General features: G+C 38.2%; 2 protein-coding genes across 2 annotated transcripts in view; both read right to left on the minus strand.

Annotated features, from left to right (window-relative positions):
* Positions 1 to 2,248, minus strand: part of NEUROD6 (neuronal differentiation 6) — a 779,410-nt gene extending 777,162 nt beyond the window's left edge. Inside the window, exon 1 of the mRNA XM_050783253.1 lies at positions 2,239 to 2,248. The gene's annotated coding sequence lies outside the window, so the exon portion shown is untranslated. The remainder of the gene's footprint in view (positions 1 to 2,238) is intronic.
* Positions 1 to 15,645, minus strand: part of PDE1C (phosphodiesterase 1C) — a 534,574-nt gene that overhangs the window by 350,850 nt on the left and 168,079 nt on the right. The gene's annotated exons all lie outside the window — the stretch shown is intronic.

Genomic DNA, 15,645 nt, shown 5'->3' on the forward strand with positions numbered 1-15,645 from the left:
CTCAAGCAGTTTGGCTAGATAGGCTTTCAAAACTATTTGACGAAAAGCTATGGCCATGCTCCACTAATAATAATAACACCTATAAGAAAACTATGTCATATGTAACCGTATGTCATATGAACTGTATAGTCCGTACAGTGATTTCACAAATGTGATTCCTTTTGGGTCTCAGGGCCTATGAACGCAGATCTGTTAGGCTCTTCTATAGATAATAAAACTGAGTGCCCTAGCAGTTTATAGACCTGCTCAAATTATTATCAGAGCCATAACTGGAACCTAAGCCTTCTAACTGCAGTATAGAACCCTTTCTCGTCTTTAGGTTTTCAAGTCTTTTACCCTTATTATAACAGTTGGTCAGTTTACCACAAATGTGGGCACACACATGTGCACATATACATATGTGCATAGCAGGATCTATATTAATGTCCCCTCTTTCCTTCCTAATGCTTGTAATTTGTCCTTTCACCTATTTTCTTGATCACTCTGGCTAGAGGTGTGTTATGGCAGGTTGCAGTCAAGAGTGTTCAAAATCTACTGCTCACTTTTCTTTCCTGAATGACTAAAGAAATTCTGGAATAGAGTCAGTTATTGATAAATCAAACTGGTCTCATACTTTTAATTCAAAGGTTGGGGGAAGGGGTGTGGTTGTGAACTCATCAGCCAAAAGAATTTGGGCTTCTTCCCATCTACTTCCAAGAGGGAGCTGGCTGGGCTCTGCATCCTTGAGGGCTGGTGTCTGTTACCCTAAAGGAAGCTTTAACAGGACAGTATTTTAGGAGAGATTGAGCAACAGGAGGACAAGCCAGACACTGACGCAACAAGAAGAGAGGCTTGCCTTTTCCCTAAGGGTTGGATTCCCAGAGCCTGGGAAGTGATGTGAGTGCTTTGGGGGAAAGGGGCTAAGGAGAGAGTGGAGGGTTACATGGCATCGCCATGGTTAAATATGCAGTCAGTGGGGAAGGATCCTGTGAGCATCACCACAGACAAGTGTAGAAGCAGAACCTGACAGCATAAAGGACCAAGTCCCAAGAGGAACATCTGTGAGCAGATGGAGAAATATTCACAATGTGATCACCGTGGACTTAAGGCCAGGCTCTTTCTTTATTGTTCAAGAATATATAAGTGCTAAGGTCCTTGCATGATTCAGTAGAGAGGAAAAAGCCCCAATAAAAATGAATATTAGAATTCTTCTCCTAACCATAGCTAGTGAGGCTTAGAGCCAAGTTTGATTTTATTTTCAAAAATAAAAACAAAACGTGACCTTCCTTTACCTTATCTTATAGTCTGTTTCCTGCTGCTACAATACCAAAGACTTCATAATTTATGGTGAACAGAAATTTATTTGGTTCACTGTTCTAGTGGTTAGGAAGGGAGACTGCAAACACTCTTAACTACTAAGCCAAAACTGCCAGCTGAAAACCTACAAAATGACATTGAAAAGCTCCAGGTTACACCAAGATCTTAACTACAACTCCAGGCTTGCCTCACTTCAGGCTCCTGTTGGCAGCTACCAAAGGGGTCTCCAAAAAGCAACAGCTTCAAGGGAAATGTCCTAGTTTCCATAACAGCCTGAAACTAAATTACAACAAGGCTGGTAAACTTTCCAGACACTGAAAGTTTCCGGTGGTTGGCAACTCAAAACATAATGAGAGATGGCCGACTAGAAGCAGTTGCAATCAGAGGCTCCAATCAAAAAGAACCATAATGCATGTAAATCCTGCACCAGCAAGCAAGGTATCCAGGTTCTTTCATCAGAAGTGACTAGGCTGCTGGCATGATCCATAGAGGGGAAGGAAGAGCAGTGTGGTGCAGCAGCACACCTGAGAGCCACACGGGGCAAGGGAGCCCCCACCCCCCAGCCAAGGCAGGCGGTGAGTAAGCCTGTTACCCAGCCATGCAACCCATGAATCAGAAGATCCCACTCAGGTACCCATGCTCCCAGGGCCTTGGGTCCCAACCCTGAAGCCATGCAGATTCTCAACAGCCTCTCAGCTAGAATCTGCTTAAGACTGCCAAGCTCCCGGGGGTAGGGGCAACCAGCACCATAGCTGTGACTGCCTGCTGTCAAAGGCATTAGAGCTCCTTGGCGGAGGGGCCACAGCCAGCACTGGGACTCATAACTGCCTAATATGCTAGTTCCCTGGGTGGGGGAAGGGCAGCATCCATCCCTGTAGCTCCAGGTCACGCTTTTCCCCTGCTGGAGCCAGGGAGGCTAGACAGCTTCATCCCTAGAGGTGCCCCCCACAGCCCAACACACCAGCTGCGTTAGACTGCGGCCAGAGCACCTCTTTAGGCCTTACCTTGACTCATCCTTCCTCACTGGGCAGGGCCTCCCTGAAGGAACTCCAGCAACTCCAGCTCAGGTAGAGGCTCAGGGACAGAACCCTGATCTCCCAGGGCTTGAGCCCCTAGGGGGAAGGGTGGCTGCAGTCTCTGCAGACCAGCACACTTAGCCTTTCCTCATGGTAGTTCTGAGGAATCTGGGCAGCCCAGACAAGTGGGATTCCCCTCAGCAAAGCACACCCTCTCCACCAGGCAACAGTCAAAGTGCTTCATTAAGTAAGTCCTATTCCCCATGCCACCCAACTGGTATAGGGGTTGTCAGACACCCTATACAAGAGCATTCCTACCGGCATCAGGTTGGTACCTCATGAGGTCAGATATCCCAGAAGAAGGAGCAGGCACCCATCTTTGTTGTTCTCCAGTCTCCTTCAGTGACATCTCCAGGCACAGGGGTGAACCAGATGAACAGGGCCTGAAGTGAATCCCCAGTAAAGACAGCAGCCTTCCAGAAGAAGGACCTGACTATTGAAAGACAAACAAACAGAAAGCAACAACAACAACAAAAGTCCCCACAAAAGCCGCATCTAAGGGTCAGCAGCCTCAAAGACTGAAACTAAACAAACTCATGAAGATGAGAAAGAATGAATGAAAAAAATGCTGAAAACCCAAAAGGCCAGGTGCCTCTTCTCTCCTCCAAATGATCACAACGCCTCTCCAGCAAGGGTGCAGGGCTGAACTGGGGATGAGATGGACGAATTGATAGAGGTAGGCTTCAGAAGATGGTTGATAAAAAACTCCACTGAGCTAAAGGAGCACAGTCTAATCCAATGCACAGAAGCTAAGAATCTTGATAAAAGATTAGAGAAGCTGCTAACTAGAATAACCAGTTTAGAGATGAACATAAATGACTTGATGGAGCTGAAAAACACAACACAAGAACTTCATGAAGCATACACAAGTATCAATAGCTGAATCAATCAAGCAGAAGAAAGGATATCAGAGTTTGAAGACCACCTTGCTGAAATAAGGCATGCAGACAAGGATACAGAAAAAAGAATGAAAAGGAATGAACAAAGCCTCCAAGAAACATGGGACTAGGTAAAGAGACCAAACTTACGATTGATTGGAATACCTGAAGGAGACAAGGAGAATGAAAACAAGTTGGATAACACACTTCAGGATATTATCCAGGAGAACTTCCACAACCTAGCAAAACAGACCAACATGCAAATTCAGGAAATACAGAGACACCACCAAGATACTCCACGAGAAGATCAACTCCAAGACACATAATCATCAGATTCCCCAAGGTTGAAATGAAGGAAAAAATGTTAAGGGCAGCCAGAGAGAAAGGCCAGGTCATCTACATAGGGAAGCCTAACAGACTAACAATAGACCTTTCAGCAGAAACCCTACAAGCAAGCCAGAAAAAATTGGGGGCCAATATTAACATTCTTAAAAGAAGAAATTTCAACCCAGAATTTCATATCCAGCCAAACTAAGCTTCATAAGTGAAGTGATTCCAGACAAGCAAATGCTGAGGGATTTTGTCACTGCCAGGCCTGCCTTGCAAGAGCTCCTGAAGGAAGCACTAGATATGGCAAGGAAAAACCAGTACCAGCCACTGCAAAAACACACCAAAATATAAAGACCAATGACACTATGAAGAAACTGCATCAACTAGTGTGCAAAATAACCAGATAGCATCATGATGACAGGATCAAATTCACACATAACAATACTAACCTTAAATATAAATGGGCTAAATGCCCCAATTAAAAGACACAGGCTGACAAATTGGATGGAGTCAAGACCCATTGGTGTGCTGTATTCAAGAGACCCATTTCATGTGCAAAGACACACATAGGTTCAAAATAAGGGGAAGGAGGAGAATTTACCAAGCAAATGGAAAGCAAAAAAAAAGCAAGGGTTGCAATCCTAGTCTCTGACAAAACAGACTTTAAACCAACAAATATCAAAAAAGAGAAAGAAGGGCATTACATAATGGTAAAGGGATCAATTCAACAAGAAGAGCTAACTATCCTAAATATATATGTATCCAATATAGGAGCACCCAGAGTCATAAAATAAGTTCTTAGAGATCTACAAAGAGACTTAGACTCCCACACAATAATAGTGGGAGATTTCAACACCCCACTTTCAATATTAGATCAATATGACAGAAAATTAACAAGGATATTCAGGACTTGAAGTCACTTCTGGATCAAGTGGACCTAATTGACATCTACAGAACTTTCCACCCCAAATCAACAGAATATACATTCCTCTCAGTGCCACATGGGACTTATTCTAAAATCAACCACATAATTGGAAATAACACATTCCTCAGCAAATGCAAAAGAACTAAACTCATAACAAACAGTCTCTTAGACCACAATGCAATCATATTAAAACTAAAGATTAAGAAACTCACTCAAAACTACACAATTACATGGCAATTGAACAGCCTGCTCCTGAATGACTCCTCAGTAAATAATGAAATTAAGGCAGAAATCAAGAAGTTCTTTGAAACCAATGAGAACAAAAACACAACATACCAGAATCTCTGGGACACAGCTAAAGCAGTGTTAAGAGGGAAATTTATAGTGCTAAATGCCCACATCAGAAAGCTACAAAGATCTCAATTGAAACCCTAACATCACAATTAAAAGAGCTAGAGAAGCAAGAGCAAACTAATCCAAAAGCTAGCAGAAGACAAGAAATAACCACGATCACAGCAGAATTGAAGGAGATAGAGACACGAGAAACCCTCCAAAAAATCCATGAATCCAGGAGCTGCTTTTTTGAAGAAATTAACAAAATAGATAGACTGCTAGCTAGACTAACAAAGAAGAAAAGAGAGAAGAATAAAATAGACACAATAAAAAATGATAAATGGGATATCACCACTGACCCACAGAAATACAAACTACCATCAGAGAATACTATAAATACCTCGACACAAATAAACTAGAAAATCTAGAAGAAATGGATAAATTCCTGGACACACACACCTCCCAAGACTAAACAGGAAGAAATCAAATTCCTGAATAGACCAATAACAAATTCTGAAATTAAGGCAGTAATTAATAGCCCACCAACCAAAAAAGACTAGGACTACATACATTCACAATCAAATTCTAGCAGAGATACAAAGAGGAGCTGGTACCATTCCTTCTGAAACTATTCCAAACATAAAGAAGGGACTCATTTCTAACTCATTTTATAAAGCCAGCATCATCCTGATACCAAAACCTGGCAGAGACACAACAAACAAACAAAAAACTTCAGACCAATATCCCTGATGAACATCAACGTGAAAATCCTAAATAAAATACTGGCAAACCACTGGCACATCAAAAAACTTATCCACCATGATCAAGTTGGCTTCATCCCTGGGATGCAAGGCTGGTTAAACATATGCAAATCAATAAACATAATCCATCACATAAACAGAACCAAAGAAAAAAACCACATGATTATCTCAATAGATGCAGAAAGGGCCTTCAATAAAATTCAACATCCCTACATGTTAAAAACTCTCAATAAACTAGGCATTGATTGAACATACCTCAAAAAAATAAAAGCTATTTATTACAAACCCACAGCCAATATCATATTGAATAGGCAAAAGCTGTAAGCATTCCTTTTGAAAACTGGTACAAGATAAGGATGCCCTCTTTCACCACACCTATTCAACATGGTATTGGAAGTTCTGTTCAGGGCAATCAAGCAAGAGAAAGGACTAAAGCATATTCAAATAGGAAGAGAGGAAGTCAAATTGTGTCTGTTTGCAGACGACATGATTCTATATTTAGAAAATCCCATCATCGCAACCCCAAAACTCCTTAAGCTGATAAGCAACTTCAGCAAAGTCTCAGGATAAAATCAATGTGCAAAAATCACAAGCATACCTTTACACAAACAATTGAAAGCAGAGAGCCAAATCACGAATGAACTCCTACTCATAATTGCTACAAAGAGAATAAAATACCCAGGAATACAGCTAACAAGGGACGTGAAGGACTTCTTCAAGGAGAACTACAAACCACTGCTCAAGGAAATAAGAGAGGACACAAACAAATGGAAAAACATTCCATCCTCACGGGTAGGGAGAATCAATAGTATGAAAATGGCCATACTGCCCAAAGAAATTTATAGATTCAATGTTATTCCCATCAAACTACCACTGACATTCTTCACAGAATTAGAAAAAACTACTTTAAATTTCATATGGAATCAAAGAAGACCCCATATAGCCAAGACAATCCTAAGGAAAAAGAAAAAAGCTGGATGCATCATGCTTCCTGACTTCAAACTATACTACAAGGCTACAGTAACCAAAACAGCATGGTACTGGTACCAAAACACACACACAGACCAATGGAACAGAACAGAGGCCTCAGAAATAACACCACACATCTACAACCATCTGATCTTTGACAAACCTGACAAAAACAAGCAATGGGGTAAGGATCTCCTATCCAATAAGTGGTGCTGGGAAAAATGGCTAGCCATATGCAGAAAACTGAAACTGGACCCCTTCCTTACACCTTATACAAAAATTAACTCAAGATGGACTAAAGACTTAATTGTAAAGCCCAAAACCATAAAAACCCTAGAAGAAAACCTAGGCAATACCATTCAGGATATAGGCATGGGCAAAGATTTCATGATGAAAATGCCAAAAGCAATTGCAACAAAAGCTAAAATTGGCAAATGGGATCTAATTAAAGTAAAGAGCTGCTGCACAGCAAAAGAACTATCATCAGAGTGAAGAGGCAACCTACAGGATAGGAGAAAATTTTTGCAATCTATCCATCTGACAAAGATCTAATATCCAGAATTTACAAGGAACTTAAACAAATTTACAAGAAAAAAACAACCCCATCAAAAAGTGGGCAAATGATATGAACAGACACTTCTCAAAAGAAGACATTTACATGGCCAACAAACACGTGAAAAAAAAAGCTCTACGTTACTTATCATTAGAGAAATGCAAATCAAAACCATAATGAGATACCATCTCCCGCCAGTCAGAATGACAATTATTAAAAAGTCAAGAAACAATAGATGCTGGTGAGGCTGTGGAGAAATAGGAACACTTTTACATTGTTGGTGGGAATGTAAATTAGTTCAACAGTTATGGAAGACAGTATGGTGATTCCTCAAGGATCTAGAACCAGAAATACCATTTGACCCAGCAATCCCATTACTGGGTGTATACCCAAAATAATATAAATCGTTCTGCTATAAAGACACATGCCCACATATGTTTATTGCAGCACTATATACAACAGCAAAGACATGAAACCAACCCAAAGGCCTATCAATGATAGACTGGATAAAGAAAATGTGGTACATATACATCGTGGAAAACTATGCAGCTGTAAAAAGGAATGAGATCATGTCCTTTGCAGGGACATGGATGAAGCTGGAAGCCATCATCCTCAGCAAACTAACACAGGAACAGAAAGCCAAACACCACATGTTCTCACTCATAAGTAGGAGTTGAACAATGAGAACACATGGATACAGGGAAGGGAACAACACACATTGGGGTCTGTTGTGGGGCAAGGGGAGAGAATTTAGAGGATGGGTCAACAGATGCAGCAAATCACCATGTCACACATTTGTATACCTTTGTAACAAACCTGCACATTCTGCACATGTATCCCAGAACTTAAAGTAAATTTTAAAAATAAAGAGAAAACACAATGGGATAAAATAATTAAGAAGCAAGCTGTTCTCCAGCAGTTTCTGGGTGCCCCTGCTGGTCACATGCCTCAAGACACTGGACCTACACATTATAGGTAACCTTAATAGATGCAGAATTGGAACTATTGGGACAGACACCTGTCCCAATATGATTGAGAAATTTGACTCATGAAGAAGTTTACTTTTGATAACTTGAGGAATGAAACAGGAATCATGGTTAATCATTATTGTTTTTGTTTACCTGGAACCCTTCTGGTCACTGGAAAACCATTATTCCTGCATAAAAGAAAGTTCTGAAAGAACCTGTGAATCACAGAAACCCAATCCACCATTATAGCTAGCTAGATAGATAGATACATAGATAGACAGACATATAGATGGATTCATTTAAATATCACTGCAACCCTATGAAATATGCACTGTGATTATCTCCTTTATATAAATGGGAAACTGAGACCAAGAAAAATAAAGTAACTTACTCAAGGAAGAATGGCAGAGCCAGGTTCTGAACTCAGGCAGTCTGGCTGCAGACTCCAGGCATTTAACCACTAAATGACACTATAGCTGTCACTCATAAGTATATAAAGAGCACGATGAAAGGTAACCTGATAATTTTGTTCACTGACAAACAGAGTCTGGCTAGATAACTAATGAAAAAGGAAATAACATAGGATCTATGAAAAACTGATGTATTACAGAGTTTGGAAAGCTCAATTTGCATAACTCAGAAAAGGAGTATATCTTTGACAATAATCTAATGCTGGAAGCAGACAACAATTTTAGATAACTATTTGTCATTTCCAATATCATAGTACAAAAAGGTATAGTCTCTATAAAATAGAAGAGTGAAATAATAGGGATAACTAACCTAAAATTTTACTACACAAATAAAGAGAGGTACTAGATTAGATAAGGAAGACTTACAAGAAAATAAAAAGTACAATGGCTGAATTAAAATCAAATTAGAAGTAAAGCATAGAATGAACCTTGAAGATAATTGAGGCAATGTGACAGTTAATTTTGTGTGTCAATTTGACTGGGCCACAAGATGCCCAAACATTTGGCCAAGCATTACTCTGGGTATATGTGGGAGAGAGTTTCTGGATAAGATTAACATTTGAATTGGTAGACCGAATAAAGCAGGTGACCCTCCCCAGTGTGAAAGGGCCTCGGCCAATCAGTTGAGGGCCTGCATAGAACAAAAAAGGCTGTTGGTCCTGCCTGACTGGCTTGAGTTGGGACAATAATTGTTTTCTACCTTTGCACTCAACTGAAATATCAGCTCTTTCTGGGTCTTCAGCCTGCCAGGCTTCAGAAGAGAATGATACCATCTGCTCTCCCTGGTCACCAGATTCCCAACTGCAGGTCTTGGGACTTGTCAGCCTCCATAGTTGTATGAGCTTAATTCCTTATAATAAATCTCTTTCCATATTTGCATACATATATGTCCTATTGGTTCTGTATCTCTGGAGAACCCTGACTAATACAGGCAATAATGTAGAAGACCAATTTAAATGCTCTTTAGAATACAGAGAAAATCTCTGAAAGAGTACTTTATTATAATAGGAAGTCCTAAAGAAAAGACAGAACCAATGAAACAAGAGTTACAACCAAAGACATAACAGAAAAAATCTTTCCTGGGTTAATCTTCAAATGCTATGATTTTCTACCAGCAAAACTAAAAATAGAACCAAACAAGAAGTCAGGAAAAGAAAGTAACAAATTATATTATTTTAAAAATTACTTTATCTATATACTTTTTTGTTCTATATACAATACTGTAACTTTATAGTAAATAAAGAAATATTCATATTATAGTAGTGGAAAATATGTTCCAAACATGAAACATAAAGAATTGAGAAGTTTGATTTTCTAAGAATTCCTATATGTCAACACACAACATAAAATTAAAAGTAAAAAATCATACAACAGGGAAACTGCAACATGTATAACATATAAATAGGATACTGTTATAATTCTTACACTTCAATAAGATAAATATATATTGTTAAGAGACGCATATGAAAGGAGAAATTCAAATGGTCTCTAATACTATAAAAATGTTTGACTTCATTATTCAGTTATAAAATGTAAATAAAACCATAAATATTTCTCTGCCGTTGAGTTAGTATGCATTTTGTTTTAATGATCTCAGCCTAAATGGTGGAACATGGACTATCTCATAAACTACTAGTAATAGTGTAAACTGGTATCACAGCTCTGGGGGACAGTTTATCAATGGCCTAACATTAATGTACTACTAGTGCAAGAAGAGCTCTTTGATAAAGTAATTATCCATCTAGGAATTTATTGTAAGGAAGTAATCATGTCTTGCAGGGGGACGCTTGCCATAAAACAGTATGTATCACAGTATTACATATTATGGTTGAAAATGAGAAACAACCTAAACAGCCTACGATTGGGAATATATTTATAAAACAATATAATTTGTGCAGTCATTATAAGTGATGTTGACAATAGTCACGTGAATTATTTTCTACAAAAATAGACCATTTTTTCCTCTCTCTGTCCCAACCTCTTACACCTTGAAAAAACGTAATTGATGTAAAATATTACTGTCAAGACTGTGTTTAATCTGTTGGTTGTACTGGAGTAAAAAAAAAAAAAAAAATGGTAGAGACCACCGTACTGACGATGCACATTTACTGACACAGGAAAATACGGCACTCTTGCAAAGAGAAGATTATCAGGCAGGTAATCCCACTTCTATTTGTTTTTGAGAAAACATACACAAATAGTAAAAAGATATAAAAAAATATTGCAACGATTATATCTGAGTATTGGAATTACATTTTTTTAATTTTATTTTTGATTAATTTATACTCATTTCAATATATTAATATATACTTATTTGCTAATCAAATTCAGCATATTAATGTACATGTAACATTTTTATAAAAAAATAATTTCAAATTTGTTAAAATATAATAAATAACCCTCGAGTTTCTCTTTATCATGGTGTTAACATCAGTAGTGGTTTATCAAAAGAAAAGTTTATGCTAACAAACTCACTCTTGTTTTTTTCAATAACCTTGAGATTAATACTAGCTTTCCTCAGATTCAAAACTTTTGCAAATACTTTCAAGTCACTCTACATTAACTTGAAAAAACACAAAAATAGTCTTGTAATAGTATAACTTCTTTATTGCTTTCATTCAAAGACTCCAAATTGTTTTAATGGATTTATGTTTTTTTCTTCTACGGAGTTAAGACAGAAATAATTTTTCCAATGACTCTGTTATCTCAGTTTAGTATTAAAATAGAGCACACATTGTTCCAATATAATTAGTCCTAACATTCTTTTACATGGTACTTTACAAAGTTAGAGAATTATAAAATTGTGATTTTAAGCTTCCAAGTTTTTCTTCACTGTTACCTGGAAACAATGTACCTCCCACAATATAGTGGAAACATTTTTAATATACAAGTCCAAAAACCAAGCTAACTCCTTACTTTGATTATTTTTGTTTTATAATACAGATTTCTCTTTTTGGTTGTTGTTTGTTTTTATTTTCAGAAAATAGTGCCTAAATATGCAAATAGAAAAGACAGGACCAACAGAAAAGTTATCCCTTTCGCATTCAAAGCAACTATCTTTCCCTCTCACTGCAGAAGTTATCTATCTACCTTTGGATGGAGAAATGCCACAGATATTTTTCTGGAATAAATGGAAGCTAACATTTCTTCATTACAAAACATAGGAGGCAATTAAGAAAAGGAAAGTACACTACAAATTAAGTCAAGACATGAATGTTAATTAGGGACTTTCTCCTCTCCTCTCTTTCTCTCTTTCCTCTCTCCTCAGGTACTACTGTCCTCATATGGTCATTATTTGTATGCATAATTTCAGCATAATGAATTCCTCTCTTTACATCTCTTGCTCCTCAACCTCAAAATAATCTCCACAGTCCTTCACTTCCTTAACTCCCTATGGTCCATCTTACAAACTCTTCCTGTCCCTGTAGTATTCACCAAAAATCTAGCCAGCAGGAAAACAGATTCCCACATACCTCTCCTTTGCTTGACCACCTCTGGTGCAGGAGATAATGAAGAACTTAAATATCATCACCATGCACATCATGTTGAAGAAAAGGAGAGAATCAACAACCCTAAAAAATGGTAACCTCTCTCCCCTTACTCCCTTCCAACTGGGCAAGTGATGACAAAAAGTATAAGAGCACCTCCTCAGCTCATGATCTGCCCAATTCCCATCATCATAATAATGGTAATACATATATAATTATTGCTAACTTTTACTGGGCATTTTGTGCTCTACACTCTGTTTCATGTTCCCTTTAAGTCCCTTCGAGTTAAGGAGGTCAGGATAAATCTATGTGAATCAAGACTGACACATTCCACCATAGAGTGCTGGAACTTTCCCACAGGTTATGGATCTCTTCGTGGTTTCCCTACATGAATCTGTACACATGCATTTCTCTTAGTGTCTCGGGAGTTTTAAATTCAAGCATCTCCTTTCAAAATTTTTCTTGAAGCAATTACACTCACTCTTGGAGTGACAGCCCCTGTCACACACACCCATTAGAGCATTTATCATGCAAGATAGCACTGAATGCTAGACAGACATTTTTGCCAGACAGACATTTTTGAATGTCTGATTCTACTAGTCTGAAAACACAAGGTCTGTATTTAATCACTTCTATATCTCCAGGATCTAGCCCAGAACCTAGTTCATGGTAGATGAACAAATACATGATGTATTTGTTGTTTGGTTGGTTGGTTGGTTGGTTGGTTGGATGGATGAATGTAAAATCTTAAATATTTAAATACTTAGAAGGAAGTATCAGAGCTTCTTGAGTTTCCATTAGTGAATCAGTGACCCTTAGAAGCCCTGATGAAGCCATCTTATTAGATTCAATGAGGCCTGTTGGGCCTAATTCAAACTTTGCCTTAGGATAATTTACTTACATTGAATTTCAAACTGATCTGACAATATGATTCATGATAAGATAACCCAATGGGTCTATATTCCTCCTCTTGATTGCCATTGTCCTAGTTCAGCTTCTCCTTTTCTCACCTCTAGACTAGAGACATTGCCTTCCAAATGATTTCACATTCATTTCTTCATTCATTTAATACCTCTTCATTTACCACAACCAGGCATTGTTTTAGACATTGGGGACACAGCAGTGAATGTGACAACAGAGACTCTAACTTCATGGAGCTTATAGTTGGGAGACACAAAGAAGTTAGAAAACAATAGTAGAGGTAGTAGTGGTAATAGTGGTAATACTAGTAGTAGTAGTGGTGGTAGTAGTAGTAGTAGTAATAGTAGTAGTAGTAGTAGTAGTAGTAGTAGTAGTAGTAGTAATGTGCAATGACAAAAAGAAGGAAATGATTTAACAGACAGTGACTGGGAAACCTGGCTCGTTTGAATGGTTAGGGAAGGGCTCTCTAAGAAGATAATATTGAGGTAACTGCTGATGACAAGAAGGAACCAGCATATGATAATTAGGTGAAGGGTGATTCAAGCAGAGGAAAGATTAAACGTCTTGGGCAGAAGGAAGCTTGGTAGAGCCAAGGCACAGAAAGAAAGCAGCAGAGCTGGAGCCCAGTGAGCAAGCAGCAAAGGGGATCCAGGTGGGAGGAAACAGACAGGCAGGAGCCAGTCATGGAGAACCTCCTAGGTCAAGGTGAGGAAAAAAGACCCTTTTCCAAGCAAAATGGGAAGCCATTGGAAGGTTTTAGGCAATACAGTAGCATGATACATATTTGACTTTTATAATATCGGTTAAGCAGGGTGCAGTGGCTCATGCCTATAATCCCAACACTTTGGGAGGCCAAGGTGGATTGCTTGAGCTAAAAAGTTCGAGATCATCCTGGGCAACATAGCAAAACCCCATCTCTAAAAAAAAAATACAAAAAAAATTAGCTGGATGTGGTGGCACATGCCTATAGTCCCAGCTACTCAGGAGGCTGAGATAGGAGGATAGCTTGAGCTCAAGAGGTCAAGGCTGCAGTGAGCCATGATCATACCACGCATTCCAGCCTGAGTGACAGAGCAAGACCTTGTCTGAAAAATAACAACAATGACAATAAATAAAATAAAATATCAGTTAGGTTGCTACCCAGAAAATTGTTGGGAGCAAGAATAGAATCGGGAGACCAGTTCAGTTAGAAGGATATTTTAGTAATCAGATGAAAATGGGGATGGCTTGGACTAGAGTGGAGAAAAGAGCAAACTGAAGATACATTTTAGAAGTACAGCTAGTGAGAACTTGGTATTAGACTAGGTGTGGGATTTGTGATAAAACAAATCAAGAATAACTCCTAGGTTTTTATTTTTTAGTTGGAAAGTGAAGTGAAGAGTGCTGCCATTTACTAAGACAGGGAATATTAAGAGAGATAAGATTTAGGAAAAAAATTTAAGTTCTGGTTTGAATATCTCAAATTTGAGATTTCTATTAGACGTGCATTAGAAGTATTAAATGAAAAGTTGAATATTTGAGTCCAGAACTGAAAAGCTAGGGTCGAGGGTGCAGGTGGGATGGGCAAAGTGAAGATATAAATTTGGCAGTCATGGACATATATACAATATTTAAAGACATGAGCTATATCTGCTTCTGACATACAGAAGAGCATGTCTAACAAAGTGATCCTTAGCAAACAACAGCTATAAACTCTGGAAAGAATTTAAAAAGCAACTACCTGAAGGCTCTGGAGACTAGACAAAGGCAGGAAGATTTTGGAGGAAGTTGAAACTGCAGCATGTCACCAGTACAGAGTAAATTCTCCCTCTTTTGGAGCTTCATTCTGAGGAATATCACAGTGGTAGGGAAGAAGATAGTGAAGACACAAATAGAAAGCCTGCCATCTTTGTGGCTGAAGGAACCAGGGCAAAATCCTGGGGCATCCAGTGCTACCAGAGAGTGAGGAAGGACCCTGAATCAGTGTAGAAATTTAGCCCAAATGTCTGGATGACCCCTTCACTCGCAGCTCTGTCTTAAAATACTAAAACGAAATCTGAGCGACCACTCACCACATGCATGACAGCTTATATTAGACTATAAATCAAGTTAATTGCCAGCTAAATCAAAAACATCAATACTCTTTGGGGCAACATAACAAAATCTACAATCTCTGCAATATTGTGTTCATAACTTCCAGGATATATGTGAAAAACCAGGATAATGTGATCCATCCTCTACAAGTCAATATTAAGATAACCCAAATACACAATTACCAGATAAAAACTTGAAAGCAGCTATTACAACCCTGCTTATGAAAATAAAGGAAAACATGCTCATCATGAATGAAAAGACAGGAAATTTCAGCTGGTAAATATAAAATATATTTATATCTTATAAATATAAATATAAAAAGAAACATAATAGAAATTTTAGAATTGAAGAATACTATACCAGAAATTTAAAATTCCCTTATGGACTTAACAGCAAAAAGAATATGACTATGGAAAGATTTGGTGAATTTGAAAATAGATATCATAGAAATCATCTAATGGGAAGAACAGAGGGGAAAAAAGTTGGAAAAAAAATTAGAGAGCCTCAGAGATCTGTGGAAAATTTTAAAAGGTCTATCATATAGTAGTTGGAGTCCCAGAAGAAGATTTAAAAATTGGCCAAAGGAAATAATAAAAAAGATGCC

The sequence above is a fragment of the Macaca thibetana genome, chromosome 3 (assembly GCF_024542745.1).
Source record: "Macaca thibetana thibetana isolate TM-01 chromosome 3, ASM2454274v1, whole genome shotgun sequence".
Lineage (NCBI taxonomy): Eukaryota > Metazoa > Chordata > Mammalia > Primates > Cercopithecidae > Macaca > Macaca thibetana.